The 24,574-nt window shown below is 46.9% G+C and overlaps 2 long non-coding RNA genes and 1 pseudogene across 2 annotated transcripts in view; 2 read left to right on the top strand and 1 right to left on the bottom strand.

Moving 5' to 3' along the window:
- Positions 1-15,969, bottom strand: part of LOC147019664 (uncharacterized) — a 54,841-nt gene extending 38,872 nt beyond the window's left edge. Inside the window, exon 1 of the long non-coding RNA XR_015061476.1 lies at positions 15,834-15,969. This is a non-coding gene — a long non-coding RNA (uncharacterized LOC147019664). The remainder of the gene's footprint in view (positions 1-15,833) is intronic.
- Positions 2,905-8,706, top strand: LOC147019665 (uncharacterized; annotated as a pseudogene).
- Positions 15,970-16,287: 318 nt separating the features above from the next.
- The window catches only part of LOC147019662 (uncharacterized), a 31,702-nt gene continuing 23,415 nt past the window's right edge, over positions 16,288-24,574 (top strand). The window contains exons 1-2 of the long non-coding RNA XR_015061475.1: positions 16,288-16,365; positions 17,521-17,596. This is a non-coding gene — a long non-coding RNA (uncharacterized LOC147019662). The remainder of the gene's footprint in view (positions 16,366-17,520; positions 17,597-24,574) is intronic.

Genomic DNA, 24,574 nt, shown 5'->3' with positions numbered 1-24,574 from the left:
CGTCTTTATATGCCAGTTGTAAGTTAGAAACACGTTCATTTATTTTTTTTGTCGACCGGAAGACGTCATTGGAATACGTCTACATACGTCGATGTGTGTTGGGACTACGTAAAGAATTGGTTCAAAGCACGTCAAACATAAGTTAGAAATAAGTTTCGCGTAAAAAAGACATTACCGCGACGTGTTTCGACTTATGAGTAGCTTATAAGTAGCCTTTGTGGACGTGTGTAAGTGTCCACATATCGTGTGTAAAACTTATCCCCATCGCTTGCGGAACGTGTGTCATACGCCGAGTACGTCGTAAAATTTTGAACATGTTTAAAATTTGTTGACGTACTCTACTTACTACGACGTATGATAGCGTGCTTTAGTGTTCTACTCATGTATACCAAACTTACTCATACCGCATTTGACGTTCCCCAACGTTTTAGACACATTTTTCTTAGGTCGGCATACGCTGGCAAGATCGCCAAGGTGTGACCGTGATGTTGTCACTTCCATTTCTACAGCAGTTATGATTCGAATCGTTGTGCGTCAGCCTTTTAATAGGCTACGTCACGACATCGTCGGCGATGCGTGCAACGCGCTATGCTTAAGTTAGACTATCGTTGAGCATCGGTTGTGTAGGCAAACAACAGGTTCAGCATTCGTTGGTATAAGTTATCTATAACACAACGAAACGTTCTGTGTCCATTACCAATGCGTTATACATAAGACCAAGTCGCTATGAATACGTCCGAATCTTAAAAAAAAAACATCAAAAGTTCAACGTAAGCCAGCGTTTTACATACATTTTAATACGTTGCCATCGCTGGCTAAAACGTCAAGGTGTGACCGGGCCTTAAGCTAGGATTCGGACCATGCTGGATCAATTAAAGAAACCACAAAAACGAGCTGGGAACATTCCTAATAATGATTTATTTACAATCAACTTACAAAAGGGGACACAGCAGACTTAACGCGAAATTAATAACAATTACAAAAGGGGACACAGAGCAGACTTAACACGAAATTAATAACAATAATAATGATAACAATAACAATCTTCTGCAGTCTTACTTAAGTAGACAGATGCCAGGACACACATACACATGCACACACACACACACACACACACACACACACACACACACACACACACACACACACACACACACACACACACACACACACACACACACACACACACACACACACACACACACACACACACACACACACACACACACACACACACACACACACACACACACACACACACACACACACACACACACACACACACACACACAGAAAACGCGATGAAGAGTAAGTATTGAAACAAGAAGGGAGAGGAGTTGAGGCTACGATATCGGTACCTTTGTACTTAATTGCACGAATGTGCCACCAATACGTTTCTGGGGGGTGGGGGGGGGAATGCTCCATGGTGTGGTACCCGCCAACTGGCGTGTCGTCTCTGGCTTCAGCAGCGTGTGTGGAGACCATGGGCGTGAAGGAGGGGCTTGAGTTGAGAAGGGGCGGAGTCCAGAGTATGTGGATGGAGTGGTAGGAATGACCAGGTAGGCGGGTGGGGTCAACGTCATGTGGGCAGAGATGAGGAGGCGGGGTCCAGGCAGCAGGAGGCAATTCGTGGCGATGTCGGGCAGACAGACGAGAGCGAGAGAGGCAGAGGGACCGCTCCGACCTTTATAGGACTCCCAGCGCGGGGCCACCCCAAAGCGAAGCGTCATCACCTGAATCGGGTGTTCTGATTGGCCCCGACTCCTCACGCAGCCCACTAACTTTGGCCGGAAACCGCAACACTCCATTTCGGGTAAGGTCATCCCAGACCTCGAAAATATTCCGCTCCGAGCCCACGACATGACACGAATCGCCCACACCAAACTTGGCGCGTGAATCGTCCATAAAAACCCTGGGCCACGCCCTGACGACCGGCCGAGGGTCCGACCAGTGCTGATCAATGCGGTGCTCTGAGTGCGCCAATGTGGCCCGCACTGTGCAACATTCCCCTGCTCGATCGCAGCTTTGCTGGCCGTAGAGACGAGAAGACGTTCACCATCCGTGGGGAATCCACTGCTGCCAGCAAGGGCTGAAGGTACATTGTTGTGGATAAATACATGCACGTTTCACGCAGTATGCGCGGATCCGCAATGGTCCACGTGGTCAGTGCTTGCGTTTGCCCGATTCTGCTATGGTCCGGCAGATATGTGAAATATTCTGGTAGTTTTGTGCCTTTGATGATACAAGCATGAAATTTGGTACACAGTTATGGCATACCCTTAGGAAACATTTTGGATATAGGGACATTCCAGATTACCCCTAGGGTCAAAATGGTGGCCATTTTACAAAATGACTGCCACGAATAACAAACTCTGCCTACAAGGTCAGCAAAGTCATATGTGCTTGGTGCAAAACACAATGTAGTGAGTATAATATGATTATTATCAACTAGTATGCACATGCTTCATTATCTACTTCATATTTGACTAAAAAAATGCATCTACGGTGGTCTATGAGGGACACAGATAACAGTTGACCATCGCAATAATGCATGGCTGGAACAAGAGCTCTGCAATATGATCATGCATGTGAATGTTACCTGAATATTGTTTCTGGAAATATAAATACATCAAAAATCAAATTTGGTGAAAGGAACTTAGACTCCATGAATATTTCCATTATTAATTACATACTGGTAGCTGGCAATGTCACGATTAAATGCATAAATTTGCGAAATCGATATTGATGTACTCACTGTATTAATTTTCATGATTGCATAATAGAAATGTTCAAACTACAATGGTCTGTTCATATTGATTTGGGTTTAATATGGTCCTGTCCAGCCCAAAGAAATAATGTATGATGGCCTATTGGGGACATCGAGTGACAATCACCCAAGATCGCCATTGTGTATATATGCATCTCCTCTGGGCTGGGGTTCGTAGTTGAAAACATTTTAACTCTGCTATTCTGTTTTCAGGTGATAACTCCACTGTAGTGTACCCAAAGACTAATCCCCTGCTTGGTGGTGGTTCTTCCCAATTTTACAGCGACTGATTGGTGGTGGTTCAAGACAATGGCCAAGCATTTCAAACTATTAGACCCCCAGCAGCGAGGGCCAAGTACATCTGTTACATCAATTAACCAGACAGACTGGAACCGATGTGTGCTGTGTCAGATGGACACCACTGAGCCTCTTCATTGTCCAGCTGACTCCAAGCGAAGCACAGGAGGGTCTGGATACCAGACTCTGGCAGACAACCTCCTCAGGTTCAGTGAGATCGACTGCTTGCCAAAATCTCTCGACATGTCCCGCTTGGATGATGGTGAGGGTATTGAGTCCACCTTCCAGTACCACAGGGCTAAGTGGCATGATTCGTGCAGACTACAATACAACAAAACTCAATTGATTTGGGCAGAGAAGAGGAAAACAACCAGTGGGGATACCGAAGGCGTGACACGAAAGTATACCCGTCAGAGTGTGGACCGCACAGAGTCACTGCTCGAAACGTGTTTCTTTTGTGACAAGCCAGCAGGTAACGAGTCTTTGCGCAAAGCTTCTACCTTTGACCTGGACAGACAGGTCAGGAAATGTGCTCTGAAACTAGAAGACAAGCCACTTATTGCTAAACTGAGTGCTGGAGATATGATGGCACAAGATGCCCTGTACCATGTGAAGTGTCTGGTTTCCCTCTATAACAAAGCAAGGGACACAAAGAGAACCTTGGATGACCAGGATGATATCAATCATGGCATAGCTCTCGGGGAACTGGTGTCCTACATCGATGATGCCCGCATGGACGCTCTTGTGGCACCAGTGTTCAAGCTGGCAGACCTAACAAGTCTGTACAACAACAGGCTGAAACAGCTTGGAACAGTCTTGACTGGACGTGTTCACTCGACCAAACTCAAGCACCAGATCATGACATATTTTCTGGACATGGAGGAGCACAAGCCTGGCCGAGATGTTCTGCTAGCTTTCAACGAGGACATCGGATCAGCCCTTCACAAGGCCTGTGAACACGATGCTGATAGTGATGGTGTTCATCTTGCTAGAGCCGCGAACATAGTCCGAAGAGACATGTTGAAGATGAAGACAGCCTTTAGTGGTTCATTTGACGCCCTCTGCCAAGAACAATCTGTGCCAAATTCTCTCGTGGCACTAGTTGCTATGATCCTGAATGGTCCCACGATCCAAGAGCAGTCAAGCCACTCATCTGTATCAACACCCACTCTTACAATCTCACAGCTCCTCATGTTCAATAGCTACGCACGCCGCCAACAGAGTACGAGTATTGAGTCTACCAAGCACGGCCACAATCGGGAGACCCCCGTGCCTGTGTACCTGGGAATGCTGATGCACACAAAGACTCGCAAACGAGACCTGGTTGACACTCTGTTCCACTTGGGTCTCTCCGTCTCCTATGATAGGGTGCTGAGCATCTCCACGGACTTGGGGAACAGTATCTGCCACTTCTTCCAGCAGGAGGGTGCAGTTTGCCCACCTGAGCTGAAGAGTGGTCTGTTCACGACTGGCGCAGTGGATAACATCGACCACAATCCCAGCTAAACTAGTGCTCAAGACTCCTTCCACGGCACTGGCATCTCGCTGTTCTAGCACCCGAATAGTGAAGTGCGTGGAGTTCAACGGTTGTGGGTAGTAGTCTCAGATGATGTTACTACAACAGCAACCACTGCACACCTGCCAGAGTCATACACCACTGTACCTCCTGTGGTTCTCGGTAAACGTGAACCACCGATGCCCAAGTTGGCTGGTCCCAACAGAAGTGACTGCCAACTGATCCCTCAAGCAATGCAGGTAGAATACAGGTATGCCACAGAAAATATATCATCTGAAAGTTGTACATATTCTGTATTCATATATGTGCCTCAATCTCTTGTTAACTGTGTGTGGTGCTGAGGTCCTGTCTCTTGTTAATTGTGTTGACGAGTTCTTGTCATTTTGACAGGTGGCTAGAGCAGATGGTAGTTAGTGTAGCATCACACCACTACAGGGAGACGAGACTGTGTCATGGGCTGCATATCATGCCAGCAAGCAGTCCATTCCAGAGGAACCAGAGTGTGGCGTGACCCTCACCTCATTGCTTCCTCTCTTCTACGACCAGGCCAAGTCCGTGGCTATGATTCGTCACTCCATGGACGTCATCAAGACAGCAGTTGAGATTCTGAACCCTGGTCAGATCCCAGTCCTCACAGTCGATCAGCCACTGTACACATTCGCCAAACAGATCCAGTGGAGATGGCCAGAAACACATGGAGAAGATCACTTCGTCATCCTATTTGGTGGACTCCACATTGAGATGGCTGCACTGAAAACTCTGGGTGATCTTCTGGATAGCAGTGGGTGGACAGGAGCTCTGGTGCAGGCAGGAGTTGCTACAACTGGTACTGCTGATTCCTTCCTGAAGGCTGCCCATGTTACACGCACTCTGCGAGCTCACCAGGTCACAGCCAGTAGCCTCTATCTTCTCCTACAGAAAGCCTTCATCCAAGGAGCAGATGAGGGACAGGATCTAGAAGACTGGTGTGCTGAACATGTGCAAGCCAGTCCGCAGTTCCACTTCTGGTGGATCATTCTACAGTTGGAACTCACTGTCCTAATCTACGTCAGATCGGTCCGTGAAGGGAACTTCCTGCTATACATTGATGCCCTGAGCAAGATTGTCCCCTGGTTCTTCGCCTTGGGTCATACCAACTACGCCAGGTGGATACCAGTTCACCTGCGTGAGATGGTGACACTGGCGACCAAACATGCAAGTGTATACACGCAGTTTCTTGCCGGGAACTTCACAGTAAAGAAGACCACTCATGCGTTTTCTGCAATGGCCATCGACCAAGCCCACGAGCAGAATAACGCATTAGTTAAGGGTGACGGAGGAGCTGTAGGCCTGACAGAGAATCCCGCTGCATTACGCCGCTGGATGGTGTCTGGTCCAGAGATGGCCAGAGTGATCGCTGAGTTCCAGGCCACATCAGAGACCAAGAAGGCTGTTCACAAATACCACGAGCAGACCAAGCACACACAGGTAGCCTTTGCTAGAGATGTGTGTTCACTCACTCAAGTCATGGGGGAGATGGGCAACCCATTTTGTGATGACAGCAAGGATCTCCTGGTGCTAGACAGCAGAGACCTGGCAGACCCAGCAGTTATCAATACTGTACGGCAGATCGAGAAGCTGGGACAAGAATCGCATGACTCCTATGTCCATGAGAAACTTATCAACCAGACAAAGCCCATCACCGACCCAATCAAGAGAAACAACCTCCCTCTCTTCAGCCGACCTCCAGTCAGAGAGAAGTCAAGAGCACAGCTGCAGGTTTCATCTCTGAAGAACGACTGCTCCCTGTTCTCCAGGTTGTTCATTGCGTCCCAGATACGTGGTGGAGATCTTGATGAGTTCTTCGCACATGAGAACCAAGCATGTCCCCCTGCACTGTCACACATGGGCAAGATGAGACTTGGAACAAAGTCTGATCTGGTTGGCTGCTTAGAAGATCTGGTCCCTCCACAGGAGAATGCTGCTGCTGCTGCTAGTCCAGCAGTTGAAGTCATCATCCTTGATGGTGCAACGATCATCAGTATGCTGCCACCTGGCACAGCAAAGACCTTCAACGAGTATGCATCAGAAGTATTCTTGCCATACATCACATCTCAGCTGCAGCATACAAGCAGGATGGATATTGTCTGGGATGAATACCTCACAAACAGTTTGAAGGCAGACACAAGGAAGAAGCGAGGCAAAGGCATCAGGAGACGAGTCGAGCCATCTAGTTCCATTCCTGGAAACTGGCAGACCTTTCTTCGCACAGATGAGAACAAGATGGAGTTGTTTGACTTCCTAGCCACCAGAGTAGCAACAACAGACACAGACAAACAAGTCATCAGCACCCACCACAAAGATGTGGTTTGTACGCAGGCCCGAGATGTTGCTGGTCTTTCCCCTTTTAGCCATGAAGAGGCTGACACAAGAATGCTACTCCATGCTGAAGACGCTGTGAGGCAGGGATACAGCAAAGTGTCGATCCGTACAGTAGACACTGATGTCGTGGTCCTTGCGGTGACAGCAGCTGGACGTCTGGACATTGATGAGCTCTGGGTTGCTTTTGGCACAGGAAAGAACTTCAGGTTCTTGGCAGCTTACGAGATGTCTGTGGCACTGGGACCTAACAAGTGTCGAGGTTTGCCATTCTTCCATGCCCTCACTGGATGCGACACCGTTTCAAGCTTCGGAGGCAGGGGGAAGAAAAAAGCATGGGAAACCTGGAAAGCCTGTGATGAGGTCACTGATGTCACTGCAGCATTATGTGCCTTGGCTGCCACGCCAACTCCTTCAGCCGTAGATGACCACATGAATGCACTGGAGCGTTTTGATGTTGTGCTCTATGATCGCACCAGTAGCCAGGAACATGTCAATGAGTGTCGCAAGCATCTGTTCACCCAGAATGGCATATCAATAGATGCTCTCCCACCAACTCGTGAAGCCCTGAAACAGCACATCAAGAGAGCTACCTACCAAGCCGGCTACTGTTGGGGCCAGATGATGGTGTCCACACCAGAGCTCCCATCGCCCAGTGACTGGGGGCGGGTTCACACCAATAATGGCTGGGACATATACTGGACAACCCTCCCAGAGGAAATTGAGGCATGTCGGCAACTACTAAGGTGTGGCTGCAAAAAGGGATGCAGAGGACAGTGCAAGTGTGTCAAGGCTGCACTCCAGTGCACAGCTCTATGTCACTGTGGTGGGGAGTGTACAAGAGAGTAGAACTGGAACAAGAGAGATCACAGATGATAATTATGTAACATGTACACGTGTATCCATGATCATAGTAGACTCTGTTACCTGGATCTAGAGGTTCCACTGTATAATTTTGACTCTGTAAGTTGATGTTAGGATCAAACAGAAGCACTTCCTCTGAGTTCAAGAGTGTTAAATGAACAACAGTCATTCCATGGTGCTTGATAACAGTTTTTTGAAGAGTTTGTTGTAGAAAACCGTCCAAAAGTGCAAAAATGCACCAACAATGACCAAATAAATGGTTTATTCACGCTTTGTCACCTTTATTTGCTATTTCTTACTTGCTAGAATCTATATTTAGTTAAATAAAACCACTGGTATGCTTCTTAAATATAGTTGTATCCACATGTGTACTCCTTGTACAACACAAAATCGGCTATTTTGTAAAATGGCCGCCATTTTGGCTCTGGGAAGAATCTGGAATGTCCCTATATCCAAAAATCTTTGTAAGATACTGCCCGAGCAGTGTGCCAAATTTAATGCTTGTATCACTAAAGGCACATTTTTTTCACATATCTGCCGGACTACTAGCGTGTGCGTGGGGCACACACCAATATGTATCAGATATTTGGTTGAAAAGGAACGCGCCGCTTTTACTTTGCACACTCGCATCCTGCCCAACGTGGCGTGGAGTCACCTTTATCGGCCTCCGTACGCGTTTCGTGCAGCGTGGGCGTCATGCTGGCTATGTTTCCTGTGTTGTGAAAATACCATTCGTGCAGCCTCCTGAGAGATATTCATTCGTATGCCTTTTTAATGCAAACGGCAATCTTCCCCAGATCATCGGAAGATCGAGTTGATAATCCCGAACTGCCAAGTGCACTGCATGACTCGCCGCACACGATGGGTTGAGGGCTCGCTTGGGAACGGGAGCCCTGCGCTGTAAATGCCCGCGCGTCAGCGTTTCCTCGCAGCGGTGCCGCACGTGCTGGCTTCCGCGAGGACCCATCTCACAGCGAAGGTGCACGTGGCTCAGATTTACCTCAGGAATAATCCGAAAAGAAGAGAAGGGACGAAATGACGAAGAAAATGATGTAAGCAAACCTAGCTATGAGATCATCGCAACGCACTCCCCTGTTGTCCCGCTAAACAAAAGGGAAGGGACTATCTACACGTATATTAATGGAATAACTGTCTTGGGACCACAATATGTTGGATGCATGCGGTTCCGAGAACTGCAACAACATTTTTCACAGTTTTTAGAAAGGCATGGAGATTCGGGAAAAAAATCCCAAATTCTCACATGCCTTTTCATGAAGGTTTCGTTTAAGAATTTAATAATTTCATCTTCTGTAACCATGGTGTATCGATCATCGTCCTCTTGGGCACAACACCCACTAACTTACAGGGTAGAAGAGGTATCATCGAAGTCAACCTCATCATCATCATCACCGTCATTCTCTTCCTGATCCAAACTTATTTCTTCGGCACAAATCGCCAAAGAATTTGAACCATCGATCTTTTCATTCCCATTTGGCTTCCCACAATCACATGCAGCTTCCTTCTTACCATCCCTTCAGGGCCGGATTTTGCAATAGGCAACATAGGCCATTGGCCTCGGGCCCACCAGTAACTGGGGGCCCACTGATCGGTTTCATTGTATGCTTTTTATTATGCATTGTATTATGCATTGTATTTCATTGTAATTTATTATGCTTCAGTTTCATTATATTTTTCCATTATTCCTATGTGTACGATGTACTTGATATGGAACTGATTTGATAAAAAAAATTGACGTGTTACATTATGTTGTAATTCTTTTTTTTTTTTTACATTACAATATTACGATATATATATATATATATATATATATATATATATATATATATATATATATATATATATGTATATTAAAAAAAAAAATTGGGGACACTGATAAGGTTTGGCCTCAGGCCACAAACAAGTAAATCCGGTCCTGCTTCCATTTTGTTCCACGAGGGTAGGATTACAGATCTGCCTTCTCAAAACACACACACACACACACACACACACACACACACACACACACACACACACACACACACACACACACACACACACACACACACACACACACACACACACACACACACACACACACACACACACACACACACACACACACACACACACACACACACAAATATCAGAATCCCCACTTGTATCCCCCTGATAGTCTAGAAGCCAAAATCTGTAGCTAGCCTAGAAAATAGGTTCGCTGCTGATTTCATGTTAGAATGGTGCAACTGGTGTTTTTGAAGAGTCTAGGCATGACCAAGTCTAGTTCCACTTGTTGCCAAGTCTGCATCTGAATATTATGGCCGCCATGACAGTAATCAAAATGGCCGCCATCAGATTTAGTCTTTTTCTTACTGCAAATTGTACTAGCCAGAAATTTGTCATGATTGTGAAATACTATGTAATCTGACACGAGGAACACTATTTTGTGCTTTATTTTGTACTGGATCACAACTTTTCACATAATTGACAACTTAAAGACGAAATTGAAAATGCACATACGAGCAACAAATGTGAAAAAGAAAATGTTTAGCACTATTGATGGAGATGGGTTTACAATCAGTCAAAGGTTATTTCAACAGCTGTCAGATTCTTTCTAACACAAAATTACGTTACTTTGCAGAAGAGAAAAGTGTTGTGAGAACACCCAAGTACAATTTTCAGAGCTATTGATCGGCTTGTACACTGAACGGGTTCCTACAAAGGGCTTTGCATCCACATGCTTTCGTGCAAGGCAGTCCATTCCGTGTACATTTGCACCGTCGAGTTGAGCATGACCCACGGCATTTGCATGTCGTCAGTTCTACACAGTAAGCAGTAATAGGCTGTGCAGTCATGAGTCGCGGCTGAAATGTCTTGTTGCCATCTTTGACGACCTGTTCCCACCCACAGTTCTCAGGTGCAGGTAGATGTGGTTCTTTTGAGCGTGTAGCCTGGTGAAGAGCAAGGCCAAGGCCCAGGTGTTTGGGGGTCAGTTTTTTGCCTCCTGAAGCCACATGAATAATGTCTTGGCAGATGCTCAGAACTTTGTTCTTGGTATCTGTCTCATCCGCTTCTTCATTGTCCATCTTGTCAGTGCTGTCACCACCACAAAGAAGCTTTACAATCATGTACAGGGTTTCAGGTACAATTCGCTCTGCATTTTCTGTGTTCAGTCCACCGATAATGCTATGCCCTGGAGAGTGTTTTACGTCACTGTAAATCTTTATACCCACTCTGAAGATCCAGCTAAGGATTTCGTTCTCATGATGAGGCAGACTGCACTGGGCCAATTCATCTTCTTCAGAACTTTCACCTTCTTCAGATAAATCATTCACGGCGGTTCTCATGGCAAACTTTGTCACAGTTGAGGACGCAACTATGAGGGGTTTTGTGACATCCAATGGCTGCACGAATGTCACCTTGTCACTACCAAAGTGAACCTCCACTTTCTGCTTGAAATTGTAGCTTTTGTAGGCTCCAGCCTCAATTCCAAAATCATTCAATAACAGCATGCTGTAGTGTTCCCAGATGTTTTTCAGGGTAAACACATGTCCCTTCTGCAGCTCTTTCTCAAGCTGGTTCATCACATTTCTGAAACAGATGCTTTCAGGAGACTGGTTTTTCTCTCCACTCTCCTTTTTATACTTTCTGCGAAAAGAAACATAACACTTGAGGTGATATTTACCTTCAGCTGCCATCAAGTCTGAAACACCTGCAAACCTGTGACGCATGGTGGGGTCAAATTGGGCCAAACTAAGCATCCTGGATGATGTGTGATCAAACTCAACATTTGTCAGGACACCAGCTTTTCCAGGAATGTCAGTCTGGCAGAAAGCGCATTTTGACCAATCCATAGCGCTGTGCGCGGATCTTAGTGACTTTGGGACATGGTATTTCTCTGAGGAACCTGATGTTGTGGGTATCTCTTCTGTGTAAGTCACAGATTGTGGCTGAATCCTTGACTTCAGTCTGTCTGTTTTTTGTGCGTGAGTAAAGTCACTATAGCAGAATTTGTGCCATTGAATCTTTTCGACATGCTCCGGTACAGAATATTTTCTGATTCTTGAGAATGAGTCAACATATTTAGCGTCATTATATTTCTCTCTTTCTTTGCAACATTCAGCTACAGTTTTCACACCAACGATTGTAGTCTTTCGAAGTGGCGTTGACTTGCTAGTTTTTGAACCGTCCTGGCAAATAAAGCATTTATTCCAGTCTACATGCTCTTCTTCTTCTCGATCCCTTGAACCCCCTGTGAGAAATCTTGCGGCTTTCATTTTTCAGTTAGTCCTGGGTAACAGAAAAACACACAGTTATGTAGTTTAGGTTCATTTTATAGCAAAGTTGTAAAATTCATTGATTGTGGTTTGTATAATCAGACATTCTAATTCGAGCCTGAACATTTCTTTAAAAATAATATAGTGAAAAACAAGTCATATTATTTTTAGAAAATGGATGGAGCAATGTTTTTTTCTATACTCCCATCAGCTCAGGCATGCTCAAAAACATGGAAATCGACCCTAATTTTGTAATTTCATGTCAATTTGCGGCTGAAATATGACAAAAGTGTATTTAATGGCGACCATTTTGTAAACTGTCATGGCGGCCATACTATCCATATCCAGAGTTGGCAACAAGTTGATTCACGTTTCTGTGTGTCTGGACAGTCAATTTACACCTGATGCACTATTCTAACACGGAATTGAAATAAGAGCGAGAGAAGAACCTTCAGAGTTTAGGCTTTATTCCATTTGATTGGAGCCGCTTCTGTGGGCACACCGGGGAATACAGGTTCAGCTCGGAGTACATAAGCAGTAACGTATACATGTGCGATTAATCATTGCAGACTAAATCCGCGTAAGCACGGAGTTCGATATAATCTCCATTCTCACCAGTCAATGAGCACCTTCAGTTAACGAGCATCAAGTGAACAGCCGATGTAAATGGCAATGCCCCGGGGACAACCACTCGTGCCGCGGAGACCTCCCCTTATACGCGAGACGCACAACATGTGATCCCGCGTCATGTCCCTCAATTCACCTCAATTCACCACATTCTCCGCACCTTTAAAATGTAACTAGGGGCCCATCTTACACACCATGATTGCTTTAGCACTATAGGAGTATACATTTCAAGCAACGCGGACTAATAGGTCTACAGAAGCATACATGCCAAGCAGTGATTATTTTGAGTTGTAGGAGCATGGAAATGAGCATCGATATATGATATAATGAGCATATGGGAGCATGAGCAGCGAGAATGCCGATAATCCCCTTTACAGATTGAGTCGTCGAGGGGGCCTTATTCGTCGACCTCTCCGGGAGTAAATGGCAGTTTCACTTGAGGGAGACTCCCGATCCTCTTGGTGAGCCTCGACTTGTGCCGGGGATGTCTCCTCGATCGCTCTCGGGTGGAACGCGGCAGCCCCGTCGCCCGGCGGAGTTCCTAGGGGGGAAATGTCAGAAGGAGGAGTGCCAGAAGGTGGTGTACCTGCGGGAGGAGTACCTGAGGGAGCCAGATGGCGAACCGACACAGTGGTCTCCCTGCCATCCGGGAGCCTGACATGAGCATACTCTGGATTAGTGTCAATGAGTTCGACCCCCTCCACCAGGGGTTCATACTTGCTTTGTCGGACCGGGCGTTTCATGAACACTGTACCGGGATGGGTCAGCCAGTTGGGCACCGTTTGACCGTCAACATAACGTCGCTGGTGAGTAAACATTCGTTCGTGAGGAGTTGCATTGGTGGACGTGCAGAGCAAAGAGCGTATGGAATTCAGAGCGTCGGGAAGAGTAACCTCCCACCGCTCGGGGCCCAGTCCTCTCGATTTCAGCGCCAGAGTTACGGCTTTCCAAATAACTCCATTATACCTTTCCATCTGCCCGTTTCCCTGTGGGTTGTAACCCGTCGTTCGACTAGTTGCTATGCCGAGCTCTAGTAGGAATTGTTTTAGCCCGGCCGACATGAAACACGGCCCTCTGTCTGAATGTATGTACGAAGGTCTCCCAAACATAGCGAAGAGGTCAGAGAGACATCTCACGACAGTGCCCGAGGTCATATCCGAGCACGGAAATGCGAAAGGGAACCTTGAATATTCATCAACAACGGTGAATATGTATCTGTTGTCTGTCTCGGTCGGCAGGGGCCCTTTGAAGTCGATGTTTAGTCTCTCGAAGGGGGAAGTGGCCTTGATCAGTCTGCCAGATGCCGCGCCAAAGAATCTGGGTTTTAGTTCAGCACAAACAGGGCATGAAGCATTCATTTGTTTAATATCTTCAACAGAATAGGGAAGATTTTGTCTGCGCATGAAATGTGCCATTCTGGTTACCCCTGGGTGGCAGAGAGACACGTGTAGGTCTTGCAAAGCCTGACTGATTGTTGCCGAACTGTAGACCCGAGAGAAGGTATCTGCAGCAGGGTTTTCCTTCCCGGGCCGGTAAACAATGTCGTAACTGTAGCAAGCTAGGTCTATCCGCCATCTCATAATTTTTTCATTCTTAATTTTCCCGTTATTTTTCCCATTAAACATGAAAGCCACGGATCGTTGGTCCGTAACGAGCGTGAAGTGGTTTCCCAGTAAATAATGTCTCCATTTCCGCAGCGCTTCGACGATGGCGTACGCTTCCTTCTCTATCGCTGAGTGTCTCTGCTCGCTTCTAGATAGAGTTCTCGAGAAGAACGCGACCGGCCGCCCAGACTGATTAAGTGTAGCAGCTATGGCGTGATTTGAAGCGTCGGCTTCCACCACGAAGGGCACCGAGCTGTCGATCGATAAAACCACGGACTTACTGATATCATCCTTGAGGTTGTGGAAAGCTCTTACAACAGCGGCATCTGGTGGAAAGTTTTTGCAATGCACTAGGGGATGTATTTTCTCGGAGTATTGCGAAATCCATCTCGCATAGTAAGCGAACATCCCGATCACCCGGCGCATTGTCTGCAAGTCCTGAGGTGGTGGAAGCTCACGGAGCGGGCGCAATCGTTCAGGATCAGGCTTAATTGTGCCGTCGGCTATCGTGTAGCCGAGAAGGTCAATTGACCTTGCCGAGAATACGCATTTCTCGTAGTTGAGAGTCAGATTATATTTTCTAGCAATGCTCAAGAATCTGTCTAGATTCCTATCATGTTCCCTCTGATCCCTACCGCACACTGTGACATTATCCACGTAAACAAAAGTGTCTTTGAGGTTTTCATCTGAGATGATGTCGTCCATAACCCGTTGGAAGCAAGCTACTCCATTCGTGACACCGAAAGGTATTCTCGTGAATTGGTAGAGGCGCCTCCCTGCCTGGAATGCAGTGTAAGGTTTGTCTTCCTCTCGGATGGGAATTTGATGATAGGCGCTTCGCAAGTCGATGGTACTGAATACCTTAAAATTGGCCACGCGTTCGACCATCTCGTCTATGCGCGGCAGGGGGTAGGCATCGAGTTGGGTAAAGCGATTGACCGTTTGGGAATAATCGACAACCATTCGTTTCTTATGGTTCTGACTGCTGGTTACTAACACCTGTGCGCGCCATGGCGAGTCGCTCGGTTCTATAATTCCTTCTTCCAGTAATCGCTTGGTTTCTGAAGTGATGAAATTCATGTCAGCAGTGGTATATCGCCGCGATTTAATCGCTATCGGTTTGCAGACCGGCGACAGGTTAGCGAACAGCTGGGGGGACGTTACCTCTGCGGTGGTCAACGCATTTAAAATTAGACGAGGTTTGCTTCCTCCAAAGGGTATTTCGACGCTCGTGTGCTGCTTGAGGACATTATGACCCAGAATTACGTCTGCGCACAATCACCTCAATTCACCACAGGAATCAGCAGGGTCGTACACTATTCTGCATTGGGCCTCCTGACTATGAGAGGCACGAGTGTCCTCAATGCCTGCATCACACTCGGACAACTCAGGTAATTCAGCGAGTGGTGCAAATTAATTAGTCAGAGTTATATTCGGTTCCGGTTCAATTTCCAATCCCGACGAGGGATTCTCTATGAGAGATGGATCCCGCAAGCTCGGTACATCTGACACAACGGCTATCTTACTTTGTGTTGTCTTTGTCTCATTGACGACTGGACGCGAACCCCTCCATGTCGTCATCAGTACAGTCCTGTACAGTGGAGGTCGAGGGACAAACCACTTGTGGTACATTAGAAGGTAGAGAGGAAGGGCCTACTGTTTTCCGCTCACCAATATGTGGTGGGGAGGGTTCTACCATTTCACACCACCAATAAGTGGGGAGGGGGTTCTACCATTTCACACCGCCAGTAAGTGGGGGGGGGGTTTCTACCATTTCACACCACCAATAAGTGGGGAGGGGTTCTACCATTTCACACCGCCAGTAAGTGGGGGGGGGGTTCTACCATTTCACACCACCAATAAGTGGGGAGGGGTTCTACCATTTCACACCCCAAGTAAGTGGGGGGGGGGTTCTACCATTTCACACCGCCAGTAAGTGGGGGGGGGGGTTCTACCATTTCACACCCCAAGTAAGTGGGGGGGGGGATCTATAGAGCCGTATATTAGAAAAGTTTGGCCAACTTAACAAGAGGCGCCATGTTGTGGACCAAGTAAAGGGTGTGTGCGCTCAAGCTTGCATCGCCAGTGCGGACTGGATGTTTTAGTGCTTGTAATAATGAAGTTTTGTTTGTGGATTTCTCTTAATTCTTTTTTTCTCCGTGAAGGATTTGAAGCCTTCTCCCATCGACATATACTCTATCTATAGATCTAAATCTTTGTTGGAATTTTACCGACTTTTTCAGTAATTCATCGCAATCTGGGGCTGTTGTAATAATAGTGTTTATAACCCCTCAAATGTAAATGTTTTTTTTTCTGGGTCTTACTTCATTCTCGCCACCCCCCCCCCTCACCTTCTCTTCTCTCTCACCCCTCGTCTCTCTCACCCCTCGTCTCTCTCACCCCTCGTCTCTCTCTCCCCTCGTCTCTCTCTCTCTCTCTCTCTCTCTCTCTCTCTCTCTCTCTCTCTCTCTCTCTCTCTCTCTCTCTCTCTCTCTCTCTCTCTCTCTCTCTCTCTCTCTCTCTCTCTCTCTCTCTCTCCCTCCCTCCCTCCCTCTCTCTCTCCTCTCTCTCCCCTCCCTCTCTCTCCCCATCCTCCCCTCCTCTCTCTCCCCATCCTCCCCTCCTCTCTCCCCTCCCTCTCTCTCTCCCTCCTCTCCTCTCTCTCTCTCTCTCTCTCTCTCCCTCTCTCTCTCTCTCTCTCTCCTCAAAACCTCAATCCACTTTCAAGTTATTCCCTCAGAAATCTATTTTTTCATCTCTCCAAATCTCTTCTTCCCCACTCTTTCTCCCACCATTCTTCCCTCATCCATTTCATTCCTCCTCTTGAAATCATCCATCCCTTTACATATTCTTACTTCTGCATTTTCCCCTCTTCACACTTTTTTCTTTTGTACTTGTCCATCTTTTAACTCGTAATAATTATCTGTGCTTCGAGGAAGCCGACAAATCTATGTTCAGATCAACTTGACTAGTTTAATTGTACAATTAAAAAAAAAATTTCTTTAAATCAAATGAACATTAAATTTCCATCTGACGTTAAAACATCAGGTTAGAGGGCGATGAAAGGCTGCAACTTTTACCTTAAAACCCACCAAATGTAGAAGGTCTAGAAACTGAGAAATCATCATTGTTAAATTGCACAAACATCATGATCGAAAAAAAGTCTTCCTGTCATCATTCATGGTCCTTGAACTGCATGTGTTTCACTTTCAGGTCTATACTGTGTTGCTTATATAAGCATTAAGCATGGTTATGGAGTCATGGACCAACCACATCTAACAGTTCCAAGGTAAATGGTTCAAATGACCAACCCAAAGTTTACACTCTACTCTGCAGTCCCATATACCGAAATACATGTTAGTTTCGAAACATGTTATCCGTGATCTTCAGCTAAATATACACCAACTTGCTACAATTTTTGGAAATTGTTGAAAAAGATATCAGTAATACAATATTCATCAATATTTATTTTGCTGGTGAAATAATACTTGGGTCTTATTTAGTGTTTACTTTGACGTGTTAAGTTGACCTTACCTCGCACAAGAGACAGTTGTCGTTGACTTTACAGCCATCCCGACGAACCTTTACTTCCCAGATTTTCCTCCTTTCTGGGTTGCGGGGGAAGTGATGCATCTGTTTTCCGCGGTTCTTTCGATTTGAGCAACCCCATGCTGCACAGCAGGGCATGTTTATAAACGTTGTAACTCTAAATATTTCATCAAAGTGACGTTTTATGAGGAAGCCTTCGATGCAAGATGATATGTTTGGAGCGTTGTAGCAAAGCGAGTATCGTCTGCTAGGTACGCAGGTTGGTCCACAACATGGCGTCCTGTAGTCACATGAGGGCTTTTGACCAATCATAAAGCAGATCAGGTTTACTGTCAGGTCAGGTTCGATCTGTGACCTGCTACAGGTACCATGTAAACCTGTACTAACCTGTTCCATGGTTGGGTTGTCGGCGACTAAACCGTCTCCCCCACCAGGTTTTCTGGTGAGGAGGGTGTTTGGATATGGACACCAAGCAGGATTAAAAACAAAACCTGTCAAAGGGCGGAGGAGCTCCTTGTGAGCCAACGGCCATCCATATCTAGTGCCCAACTGTGTCTGCAGACGTCCTCCTGCAGTTGGGTCACTTCTTATTAGGAGGTTGGTGGCAGGATTTGCACTCCGGCCACCGTAAAACCCTTCATTCCGCAAAACGCAAAAACGCAAAAAAATCTGAAAACCCACTCCGTGGGAGTACCTCCTGTGCAGCTTCCCTTCGCAGGGCAGCTCAACGGATGACGGGATTGGGGCAAAGCCTTCGGGACCCCCAATCTTTGATAGGAGGGAAACCACGGGGTGACATCCCTGGGTCAGATTGCGGGAGAGTGTGTCGGAGTGGTGCTGAGGTGTCGTCCACCAGACGGCGGTCTCCTTGGGTTAACCTGAGGCGGTCCCTTCGGGTGGGTGCCTGGAATGTCCTATCCCTAAGAGAGGATGATCACCTGTCTCTGTTATCATCTGAGCTCAAGCGTTTGGACATCGGGATTGCAGCTCTCTCTGAGGTTCGGAGACCGGATTGCGGCGAGATAATGGTGGGTGGTTACACCTACTATTGGTCTGGTCGCTCTGATGGTTACCATACCCAAGGAGTTGCTGTAGCTGTGTCCAATAAGCTGACCCCAATGATAATTGAGGTAACACCGGTCAACGAGCGTATTATGAGATTAAGGATTCGTCACTCCTTAGGTGTCATTTCCCTGGTCTCTGTTTATGCTCCGACTGAGGCGAGTGATCTCACCGTGAAGGATGCATTCTATGCCACACTCGAGTCTGTGGTTGATCAGTGCCCCAGACAAGATACACTTCTAGTCTTGGGGGATTTCAATGCATCGACTGGAACTGATAGGGACGGTTATGAGGTGTGTGTTGGTCCCCATGGGTCAGGAACTATGAACCAGAATGGCACTAAGTTCCTTGACTTTGCAAGAAGTCATGGACTTAGGGTGGCTGGTTCATGGTTTCAGCGCCCACAAGCTCATCGCTGGACTTGGTATTCCAACGCTGGCGGTGTGGCAAAGGAGATTGACCATGTCCTCATTGACAGTCGTTGGAGGATGATCCAGAACTGCAGGGTCTACCGGAGTGCTCAGTTCCTCAATACTGACCACAGGCTTGTTGTAGCAACTCTAAAGCTGCACCTTAAATCCTGGAGAATGGTACCATCCCAGCCGAGGCTGGATGTTGCCAAGCTCAGAGATGAGAGAGTAGCTGAGGAGTTTGCAAACAGGCTGAGTGGACACTTGGGGGTCTGGGTGCTTTGGGGGGTCCTGAAGAGTTGTGGAGCGCCTTCAAGACCACCGTCCTTGATGTTGCCGGTGGATGCCTTGGAGCTCACCGCAGGGCAAAGAAGAATTTTGTCTCTCAAGGGACACTGGATACCATTGACCAGAGTCGCAGGGCCAGGCTGAATGGCAGAGCTGAGCTGTTCAGGGAGCTGAGGCGTAAAACTGTATGTGCACTGAGGGTGGACAAGGAGGCCTATGTGCGAGGAATCTGTGAGGGGGTAGAGCATCACCTGTGGACAGGTGATTCTCGTCCCGCTTACAGGGGAATTCGCGCATTACATTCATCCAAGCCCATCCCTCGGAGCACTGCAGTTCGAGCAGAGAGTGGTAGGCTCTTGACAGAGGAGTCTGAAGTGAAGGCCCGCTGGGCCGGTTACTTTGAGCGGTTGTACCAGGCTGATCCCCCAACTGTCGAGTTGGACGTCAAGGGTGTTACAATCCCTGTTGCTGACCCTCGAATCAACTGTGGTCCACCTACGCTTGTGGAAACACGGGCTGCGGTGAACCAGTTGAAACGGGGCAAAGCTCCAGGAATCTGTGGCATCCATTCCGAACTTCTCAAGGCTGGTGGAAATGCTGCACTCATGTCGTTGCATGCAGTTTTGTGCTCTGCCTGGAACACAGGCATCATCCCAACTGACTGGAAGAGGGGCCTTGTTGTCCCTCTCTGGAAAGGGAAGGGTGATCGCCAAGACTGCAACAACTACCGAGGGGTGACGCTGCTCTCAGTGCCGGGCAAGGTCTTTGCTCGGATAATTCTCGATAGGGTTCGCCACCATCTGCTTGAGCACCAGCGTCCAGAGCAGTCAGGCTTTACACCAAAGAGGTCAACGATTGACCATATCCTTGCACTTCGTGTCCTCACCGAACGCAGACGAGAGTTTCGGCAGGGGCTGCTTGCAGCCTATGTTGATCTCTGTAAAGCGTTCGATTCAGTGAATCGGGATGTCCTCTGGAGGATTCTTGGTCTTCGTGGGGTGCCACCAAAACTGATCGATCTGATGTCTGAACTCTACTCTGGTACTGAGAGTGCTGTGAAGTGTGGTGGTACCATCTCTGACTTATTTCCAGTTGTTACTGGAGTTCGTCAGGGATGTGTACTTGCCCCCACACTTTTCAGCACTTGTATGGACTGGATTCTAGGGAGGATGTCGGAGAGATCAAGTTGCGGTGCGTCATTTGGGAATGTCAAGATCTCGGACCTTGACTTTGCAGATGATGCAGTCATCTTTGCGGAGACTTTAGACATCCTTTTGGGGGCCCTCGAGGTGCTGAATGAGGAGTCGGAGACGTTGGGATTACGGGTTTCTTGGGTCAAAACTAAGATCCAGGCTTTCGGTGACATCTTGGATGCTGCTGTCCTGTCTGTGTCTGTTTGTGGTGAGGATGTTGAGGTCGTGGAGAGATTCACTTACCTTGGCAGTGATATTCATGTCTCTGCTGGCTGCGAGTCAGAGGTCAATAGACGTCTGGGTCGGGCCTGGGGAGTCATGGATTCACTGGATCATGGGGTGTGGCGCTGCCGGTACCTGTGCGGGAGGACGAAAGTCCGAGTCTTCAGGTCCTTGGTACTTCCAGTCTTGCTCTATGGGTGCGAGACTTGGACTCTGACCAAGGATCTGAGACGGAGACTTAATTCCTTTGGTACCAGGTCTCTTCGGAGAATCCTTGGCTATCGCTGGTCGGATTTTGTGTCCAACGAGCGGTTGCTGAGAGAGACTCGGATGAGATTTGTTACCTGCATAGTCCGTGAGCGTCAGTTGCGGCTGTATGGACATGTGGCTCGTTTTCCTGACTCTGATCCTGCTCACCAGATTCTCTCAGCGAGGGAGTCTCATGAGTGGAGGAGGCCAGTGGGTCGACCACGTGTCTCATGGTTGCAACAGGTTGACCATCATCTCAAGGAGATGGGGATGGGCCTGGCATCTGGATGGCCAGACGGAGGCCCCTGGAGTACCGGCGGAAAGTGGACGCAGCGACGTGCTGTTCTGGCACATGCTCCCATACCTGACCTGATAAAGCAGATGCGCTGAAACCGGGTTGACCAAACTCTTTCTAAAGGCCCGGTCACACCTTGACGTTTTAGCCAACGTATGCCGATTTTTGAATTTTTTTTCTAAAACGCTGGCACACGTTGAATACGTTATGGGTAAGTTTTGATAACATTGAGAGCACGCTGGCATACGTCGTAGTACGTTGCCATACGTCGTTGTACGTTGGCTTTAAACGTTGTACTTTTCGGTTGTCCTCAAATTTTTTCATGCTTGAAATTTCACGACGTATGCCGGCGTATGACTCACACGTTCCGCTACGCTGGCCACAAGTTGTATGCACGGTCTGCGATCGTTGACAGACGTCAACACATGCTACTTGTAAGTTAATCATAAGTTGAGACACGCCGAGGTAATGTTTAGCGTACCCGAAACTTATTTCTAACCTATGATTAACGTGTTGTTGGCACGTTACGCGATCGTTTCCACACATGTGACAGACGTTACTTTTAAGTTACTCATAGGCTGAAAGACGTCGGTATAATGGATCGTCCTTGCGTCAGCGTCCACGGCCACGGCCAGGACACTTATTTGCAGCATTCTTCAAACTTTTCTTCGGCATGACGAGGATGTTCACACTTCGATGTCTAGCTTGGCTATGATTCCAATTGTCCATCGGCAGCGTCTATTTAAAATAGTCGAGTTTGAGCGTTTTAACACGTTCAGAAGAAACGCTTCAAATTTCCAAATCCCAGCGTCAAAAAAAAAACAAAAAAAAAAAACAAAGGCGAGTGACAGCAATTTAAATCGTTCATTGTAAACAATGAAAATAGCTGAGTGGTACCGTTTAAAAGTCGTTGAGTGTAAAAAAAATCCAATTGTTGAGCGCAAGCGTCTACTTTCAATAGTGGAGATGCAGCCATTTAAATCGTTGAGTGGCAGCCTATGAACCTACCCGTGGACACGCGGACGCAAGGACGATCCATCATAACCCACACCCTCCCCCTCACACTCACCTACTACTGCCAACATGAACAAACTACTACTAATACTAATACTAATAGTAATACTGATACTGATACTGTTACTGCTGACATGGACATCGACTCAAAAAGGACTCGAAAACACTGTTGGGTTCCCCTTTTATGAGCAGCATTTTTATATACCAATTCCCAAAACCGCTGGGAACACGTCTTTATATGGCAGTTGTAAGCTAGAAACACGTTCATTTATTTTTTTGTTGACCGGAAGACGTCATTGGAATACGTCTACATATGTCGATGTGTGTTGGGACTACGTAAAGAATTGGTTCAAAGCACGTCAAACATAAGTTAGAAATAAGTTTCGCGTAAAAAAGACATTACCGCGACATGTTTCGACTTATGAGTAGCTTATAAGTAGCCTTTGTGGACGTGTGTAAGCGTCCACATATCGTGTGTAAAACTTATCCCCATCGCATGGTGAACGTGTGTCATATGCCGAGTACGTCGTAAAATTTTGAACATGTTTAAAATTTCTTGACGTACTCTACTTACTACGACTTATGATAGCGTATTTAGGGTTCTACTCGCGCATACCAAACTTACCCATACCGTATTCGACGTTCCCCAACGTTTTAGACACACTTTTTGTTACGTCGGCATACGCTGGCAAGATCGCCAAGGTGTGACCGCGATTTTGACCCTTCCATTTCTACGGCAGTTATGATTTGAATCGTTGTGCGTCAGCCTTTTAATAGGCTACGTCACGACATCATCGGCGATGCGTGCAACACGCTATGCCTAAGTTAGACTATCGTTGGGCATAGGTTGTGTAGGCCGACAACAGGTTCAGCATTCGTTGGTATAAGTTATCTATAACACAACGAAACGTTCTGTGTAGTTACCAATGCGTTATACACAAGACCAAGTCGCTATGAATACGTCCGAATCTTTAAAAAAAAACTTCAAAAGTTCAACGTAAGCCAGCGTTTTACATACATTTTAATACGTTGCCATCGCTGGCTAAAACGTCAAGGTGTGACCGGGCCTTAATATACGGCTCTGGGGGTCTGAAGCTTCCTGTTCACGAGCAGGTGGTGAAGAGGATTCTCCCCTTTCACCCACCCCTTGACATGGGGAGTGGCGGGGGGGGGGGTCTACAATCTCCTGTCCTTGATTTTCTGATGATCTCATCAAAACGGGACAGGAGTTCTTCACATGACAGCACGCTCCACAATGATAGCACGCCATGACATCCGTGGGGACATACATTCTATACACTTGACCATTAAATTTTTGCATGTAAAACTATGTTTAACTTTTGCTCATTTTAAGGCAATATCATGTAAAATACCCTTTTAAAATTAATCACATGTTTAAATTCTCCACTTCCTGAGTGTATCAGCAACATCGTCATTTTTGATACGATCGTAACGAACTTGCTTAATTGAGCACACACATCATCATTCCAAATGAAAGGTGGAGCGTTAGACACATTCACCTAAACTGCAGGTGTGTCTAATGGGGGAAACAAGGAGAAACAGGTCTTGCTCCACAACTGAGGTTACCATGTGCACCTCAGAAACGAACACAACAACCTTCTTGTTCATTCGAGAGGCTGCAAGGATGTTATGTAAACCAACGATCTTTCCGATTGCCATTAGCACATCCTCAATCTTTACCTCCCTTGGGGGATCGCACACAAAACCATTCTTACGAGTAAGTGACTCGTACATGCTATTAGGCCATGGGCCAGATATGGCCACAGTGCACCCCTCCCCCCCCCCACCTCCCAGCAAACCTATGTTTTTCTGAATCCCCTGGATATACTGAACACGAATATGAATGTTATCATTGAAAATTTTGGGATGCACTACCTGTTTTGACCTTTTGAATAGGGGTACCCTAAAATTATACTTTTATCGATTTGCGTCGAATTCAATTTACAGATGGAATCAAAATGGCA

This window comes from Eptatretus burgeri, chromosome 9 (genome assembly GCF_056783735.1).
Source record: "Eptatretus burgeri isolate ZD-2024b chromosome 9, Ebu_testis_v1, whole genome shotgun sequence".
Lineage (NCBI taxonomy): Eukaryota > Metazoa > Chordata > Myxini > Myxiniformes > Myxinidae > Eptatretus > Eptatretus burgeri.
Note: the sequence above shows the minus strand (reverse complement) of the source record. Positions and strands in the feature narration are given on the sequence as shown.